We start from the raw sequence: 7,458 nt of genomic DNA, 5'->3' as shown, positions 1-7,458 counted from the left end.
TAACTCCGCAAAATGTTCGTCGTAGTCCCCCAATATGATATACTATTTTTCATATCTCGACGAGATAAAGCGATTTAGCAATGTGTGTCCGTATCTCAGTCTGTCCATTATAAATTGTAATTAAACCAGCGTTGCCGACAGTTTTTGATCGGAAATCGCCGAAAAAAATCGTCAACAAAATTTAGAAAATAGTCAAAAATCGTCAACATGTTCCAAAACTAGGTTTGCGTACCGTTTAATGCCGTTTTTTGGCTGATTGTTTTGTCACCGAGACTGACAACATGAGATATGCAAACCACATAAATCTAACCCAACCTCACTTAAATACCGCTATAAAAACAGCTTTCACAAGATGATAGTTTCCCCTATGGTTATCGAGTTTGCAATAATACAGCAAGGTAAAGCTCAAATATCGGTTGCTTGCCAGTGTGACCGTCCATGTTTGTCGGTACACGTAAATTTTGGTTGTCGGGCAGTCGGAAATCGATAAAAACTGTCATTCAAAAACCGCTTAAAGAGGGGATTGGTAGGAAGTTAAGAAACCAGGGGCTCGATTCAGTTTCTATGAAAATGTGAAATAAAACAGGTAAGAAAAGCGTTAATTTCGGCCGGGCCGAACTTTTTCTACCCTCCACCATGAACTGTATTGAAGTGAATAGGAACAATTATTTTAATTTCGTTTTATTACCGGAGTAGCACATATATTAGAGTTGGGCAATCTCGTTCAATTCAACGATCGGGATCACTTTCCTCGTTCAAAGACGAATGAGTAACATCATAAAAACCAACGTGTGAAATTAAGTATACGCAGTTTTGTCAAAGAAATTACCGGTGTCCATTGAACGAGATAATGATCCGGATCGTTCAATTGAACGAGATTGCCCAACTCTAACATACATCTCAACTGATAGTACTTCCTTCAAAACAGCTCATATGGGGCGACACTTTTGTTCTTTCCAAAACATGAACCACTATTTACAATTTTCCGATTCCAATATTTTATACCCTCAACGAAGACTAAGTACCAACTTGCAGCCATTTCGGTTTTATAATGAGGTTAAACACTTCAAAATACCCAAAATTGGGATGTACCGTTCCATGGGTGTACATCAAAACGTTGACCGATACCGATAAAATTTCTGGAAGAAAGTTTTGCATCCGAAAGGAGGACGAAATATCAAATTTCAGCCATTTTGGTAGGATAATATAACAAAAATTGGGAGATATCGTCCTATGGGGGCTATATGAGGGCGTGGACCTATACCGACAAATTTCAGGTGGAAAGTTGTATACGCTTAACGAAGACTCACTACCACATATATAAATATATAAATATAAAATAACATTAAATTTGGAAAAAGAACATTTAAAAAAAAAATATTTATTTTAAAAGAAAGGTATAAGAACATATATGGCGAATAACAAAATTCCTTTACAATTCCATTTGAAAAAAATTAAAAAAATTTTTTACGAGCACATCTACGATTTTTGGTACAGAGGTAAAGGAAAAAAATCCGGTTTCAAATCTGCTCGCGTTCACGAAATTGGACAATGCGCGCAAAAGTTATAGCGGTTTTTATTCTCATAAAAAGAAAAAATATTTAAAAATATCTTTTTTGTTGTTGTGAGAAAATGTATGCATAAATCGTTAACAGCAGTCCATATCTATTCGTAGATGTTTAAATAGTTATTTAATTTATTATTATTTTCGCGGAAAGTCAACAAATAATAAAAAAATTTTGAAGTAAATCCAAGTTATCCTGTCCCAGAATCCGTACAAACCCTCAAAAAATAAATTAAAGAATATATGCGAAATCTAGGCAATGCGTAGAAAAATATGATACCAAATTTATAGAGATTGGGTACATAAATTGCATATTATAGCAACAACAAAAGAGAAAAACTTATTGTTGGAAAATATTGTTGCAAATATTTTTTTGGTTTGATTCTAAAAATTAGAAAAAAATATTTGGGAGTTCTCCAACTATTTTGCTAAAATCCCATAGAATAATGAATATATACAGTTAAAACTTCATCAAAACATATGGTTTACCATCGCGAGAGTTTAACTGATTACTGTGATAACTTATAAGGGTAAGAAATTAAGAGTAATATTGAAATTACAAGCATTCAATTAATATTATAATTAAAAAGCCTGTTATTCGCGAATTAGTTAAAGTCGGTTGATGCGCATCCGTTTTTGGATACAGCGAATCAATCTCTGTCAAAATTTATGCATATTTCGATGTTTTACTCATGGGCCATTGTGTGCCACCAGTTGCATCATACACTGCAAAAAACCTTAAAGTTGGTAAAAGTCGCGCAATGTGCATACGATTTTGATGCGCATCCGGTTTCGTCAGCGCCTATCAAAAATACGTCCAAATATACCAATTTTAATTAGATTCTTCAAGAACCGCGGATGTGCCTCCACATTCTATTTTTGGTGAAAAACCCATATTACACGCGAATCTCTGTAATTTATGACACGCGTTTTCGCAAATATTATAATCGCGTATAAAGGATTCCATTTACGTAAAAAAATTTCAAGAAAATCGCGGTTTAGTACGCGGATTTGTCGAAATAATTTTTTGCTGCTTTTCCTATTGTCAGTGTATCTATACCCGCGGTTTTAGTGGATGGATTCGATCGCGGAAGGTCTCATTAGATCCGTCGCGTAAAAAAACTAAATTCACGCGGGGTACAAAGGAAATTGAATGGCACTTGTAAATTTTAAACGCAAAAAATAGGTTTTTTAAAAAAAATCACGCATCAAATATTGGCCTTTAGACTCCAATTACTAGGATGCTGTAAGGAGCACACTCATGAGATATGCATTAAACGATGTAGAATCACGAGTTCTTTTATCCTAATGTGAGTTTTGAATATTATCTTGTTGCGCGTCCGAATTATTAAAACAATTAAAAAAACCCCGAAATTCCGGCTTCAAAATGTCAGCATCAATTTTAGGTGGATGCAGTGGATATATCGAAAAATGATACACTAGTATCATATTGCCCATGAAGTATTCTTTGAGTCTTTCTTTGGGCATATGTCTATAAAATGTAAGGTTAAGCCTAAAATCGGAAGGGAGCATAAAAAAATTTGTTGGCTTCGACCCATTTTTACCTATTTTTCTACATTGATGCCAACACAGCTTCCACGTTAATTAATTTTAATGGTCGACCTTATGGGATTCCTCCTAAAACACTTCAGTTTAAAGAATGTATATCATACTATATAGAATATGTTAACAGTTCGCGAATTCTGAAAGGGTGAAACTCGGATTCATCGATTGTAAAAAATTTTTGTTTTTCGCCATATATGCAAATTATATATTACTAGGGGACCCGGCGAACTTCGTCTCGCGGTCTGTTAGAATTATTACTGAAGTCGATGGCTTTGTTGTCGAGTTCAATTGCAAATATTTCTTTGTTTTGAACTATTTAGGACGATCTTTGACGCAGATGCCCATTAGACAATTGTACTTTCTATAATTGTCAGTTTATCGAAGAAAGAGGCTACTGAGAGGCAAAGTGTTTCTATTTTCCTCGAATCTCTGTCCCATAAACTGACAATTGGGCAACTGTAAATCGGGACTAAAATGTATTTATTAAGCAAATAACATATTTTGCGACACACATTTGAAACAAAGTAGTATCGTAACGCCCCCATTCGTTTCATAATCAATGGTTTTCTTCTTATCAGTACATCCTACTGGCTGGAGTGTCTGGCTGGTGTGCACGATAACTCTCGAACGGATCAACCGAACCGAATTTTGAACTTCGAAAAACCTTGCCCAAACTTAGTTGATCCATATTGGTCCATTCCTTCGGGTACCTCCCCCCCAAAAGGGCGCAATCGATTTGGTCCAAACTTTGCAAATCGGATTACTCCTTCCGGATATAGATCGGGTTTGAATATGGACCATATCAATCTACTCCTTCGTGTACCTACCACACACCATAAATGAAGTTTAGGAGCTTCTCTCAGATAGTTTTGATATTTTTTTCAGCAGTCCATACTTCCTGAGATACTGGCCTAAAAACTCCAAGAAACCCTGACGGCATCATCTAAACTGCCAAATCCTGAACATAACTCTCGCAGGGAGTTTCTGATTGGTCCAAACTTTGCATATCGTATTATTTCACCCAGTCCAGTCCTTCGGGTACCTCCCACACAAAATTTGGGAAAAGTGGACTTTGAGGACTCGTCTCGGATCTATTTGATTTTTTTTTGCAGAAGGTTGTTTTCACGATTCCTATTACAACGGTACAATTATTTTCCGGAGTAAGTCCATGACACCCTGCCGGCACATGCTTAAACTGCTAGTATGAAGGATAACTCTCAAATTTTTCAACAATTTTTTCCAAACTTGGTTTAAACTCGATGTTTAAACTTGTGTTTGCTTATTTCTTGTTTTTGGTCAAAGGCTGAGGATACAGCTGACTGATACTTTCTTACTTGTTTCTTTCCAATTTGAATATCATATACATACATATACATACATACGTATGTATTTGACCATTAGCAATTGCGTTCCAGCTCTGCGGGAACTAAACTGATTTTCAGTGGGGGTATCAATATATACCTGGTACTGCTCAAATTTTATACGACATAAATCGGAAGTTCATCTTTCGAAGATGTTTTTACTTACCGCAGATTTTCTTGAAAACTACAAATGCTACAAAAATGCCGTTAAAAGGAAAATTGTGAGTTTAGCGATGATCTATCATATCCCAAAAGCTGGCATTTGTATCAAATATATGATTGAGGATGCAAGCAGTATTGTGTTTTTCAGGGTATTGCGAAAAAAGTTTATGGTAGGTATATTTTGTTACATCTGGTTTGCCTTTGGTGATATCCAAAATACATTTTATACCGTTAAAAGACAATTCCTACAGAATAGAAATCCAATTAATTTGTATAAAAAATAATTATAAATGCCAAGATTATTCATATTATGAAACAGGTTGGGGCGCCTATGCCAGGATGGGGTGGGGTGGGTTAATGTGAGAAATTTGTCGTATTGACGTAATATTATATCTTTTGTATCGAAATTCAACATACCAACTTCAATTAAATTCTAGGATCTGTTTCTTGTCTTCAATTTTAGTATAATTTTTGATTTTTCAATAGATAAAACGTCCCTTTATTGTAAAATTTTGATATTTAAGGAAGAAGTATGGTAAATGAATATTTAGAGTCCCTTGGCGTAGGTATCCACGTCGGTGACAAAGCTGCCCCTTGGGTGGGGTGGGTGGATTGGCCAATTTTTAGACATTTTGTAAATTCTCAAAAATTATATTTTAAAAACAAAATTATAAACATTTATATATCAAAACTTATAGCCAAGATATGCTTATATTTTTTCCAAAAATAATATTTGAAAAAAACTTTAACGGTGTTGATATTGGAACATTTTGAACAAAAACGTGGCACACCCTCCCCATTATACCATATATGCCACAACCTCATTTCCAATTAAATTACCTCTGAGCTCTAGATTTTTCTAATAACCCACCAATTTTGTGGATTTTGTACTTTTTTCCCCAAAACTGTGGAAACCATTTCCAGCGTTTTCATCTTCATCTTTTTAATCGGAATCTGACCGAAGCCACTAATAATCTTTACAAACTCTAAACTAAACTCCCTCTTTTTATCAAAGTTTTCGCTGTTAATTTTCTAAAAAGACGCTTAAAAATAAATGAAAATCGATTTGATTGTTAATAAAAAATGTCTATACAACTTTTTAAAATTGACAAAACAGAGTAGTACAATGGACCCTGACAGTTGGTGCATATACAATTTCACCAAAACCTGTAAAAAATGTGTCACGGAATACTCCTAACACGAAGCTACATAGAAATGTGTCAAACATTTTTTTGCAAAATTTTCGCAGATTTTCGCGATTTTTTAGGTTTTATCCTTTTCTGCCATGAGACCATTCCGAATTGGTGCGAATTGTCAAAATCTGTTCAGCCGTTCTTGAGTTATAAGCGTAGTAACTAACATCATCCTTTTTTATATATATAGATACTAAGTTAAAGGACAATTTACAGGATATTTACTATCCTTTGAAGTGTAGTCTATTCATCCCTATTTTGTTGATCCAATTGATTCGTTACATATTTCCAAACAAAAGTAAAGTTCTATGACAATCGAATTAAGATTGGACCTTTAACCACTTTCGTCAGAAGTCTTACTGGTCTTCTCACAAAGGTCTATTGGTATTCTCATCTTGTTTTTTATGAGAAGTCATCCTTGCTTTCTATTAAAGTCATTGTGGTCATTGTGGGAAATCTTACTGAATACCCTGTGACACAAAATGGAAGTTAAGATCTGGGGGAGGAAAATTCCTTTTGGGAATGAAAGCCCCAATTGAGAACCCCAAAGGGTCCCATAGCTGAAATTTCTGAGTCATGACGTAATGATTTTTTGATTGACCTCCATCAATCATTGAGAAAATAGCTTCTCTGTTTGGAGATATTTTTTAATCATTATTAGATGACATGTTTTCAGTTAAATGGAATGAGGAACATTTCTGTCAAATATGCTGCCCTTCTAGCTCAGTTCCTTCCATGTCTTTTTTTATTGAACTCAAAAAGTAAAACAAAATTCATTATAAACTCAATGAAGTCTTTAGATGTAGACATTTAAATAACCGGATCTGTCCGCCAAGAATAGATATAGTTCATGTGTATCCGAGTTTTCTACACAATCAATAGCATATACGAAATTCAATGAAATATGACAATGAAAACATGACAATATCGATTTCTTGTCCTAGTGGACCGACCCTACATAAAATTTTCCTAGCAACATTTTTGTAGAATATTTTCATGCACGAAGTCTCATCGTGTGCTAATTTTCAGTTCCAGAAAACATCCATCTGACTACGTGTTGGATGGTCTACACCCCGGCAAAATGTTCGATGCCAAAGATGCTAATCAATCATGGGTGAAAGTGGTCTGGCATGTCATCATTTTAGCATTTTCACTCATGATGACATTCGTTTTCGGATCCTAAGCATGTCATTTTGACCAATGCTTTGGCATGTCATTTCCACCAATGCTTTGGCATGTCATTTTCAGCAAACCCGTTGCAATGACATTATCATTACGACGAGAGTATTAACAACGTTAGTTGTGATTTCGAGTCTCCGAATTGTAAATAATTAATATTATATATTTAGAAAAATGTGTATAAATAAAAACACAAAATTCATCTCTATTGGATCGATGGAATGGGTTCAAATGCTGATGAAATGATCGGATCTTTCATGACTTCCTTTGCATGGGTTTAAATGCTGATGAAAAGATCCGATCTTTCACGACTTCTTTTCCATTGCTTCAAATGCTAATGAAAAGATCGGATCTTTCACGACATCCTTTGAACCAATGCAAAAGATGCCATGAAATCACGTCATCGCAAATTTTGCTGGGACAATATATCTCA

This window comes from Musca autumnalis, unplaced genomic scaffold, assembly GCF_047663935.1.
Source record: "Musca autumnalis isolate F117 unplaced genomic scaffold, ASM4766393v1 scaffold_4, whole genome shotgun sequence".
Lineage (NCBI taxonomy): Eukaryota > Metazoa > Arthropoda > Insecta > Diptera > Muscidae > Musca > Musca autumnalis.
Note: the sequence above shows the minus strand (reverse complement) of the source record.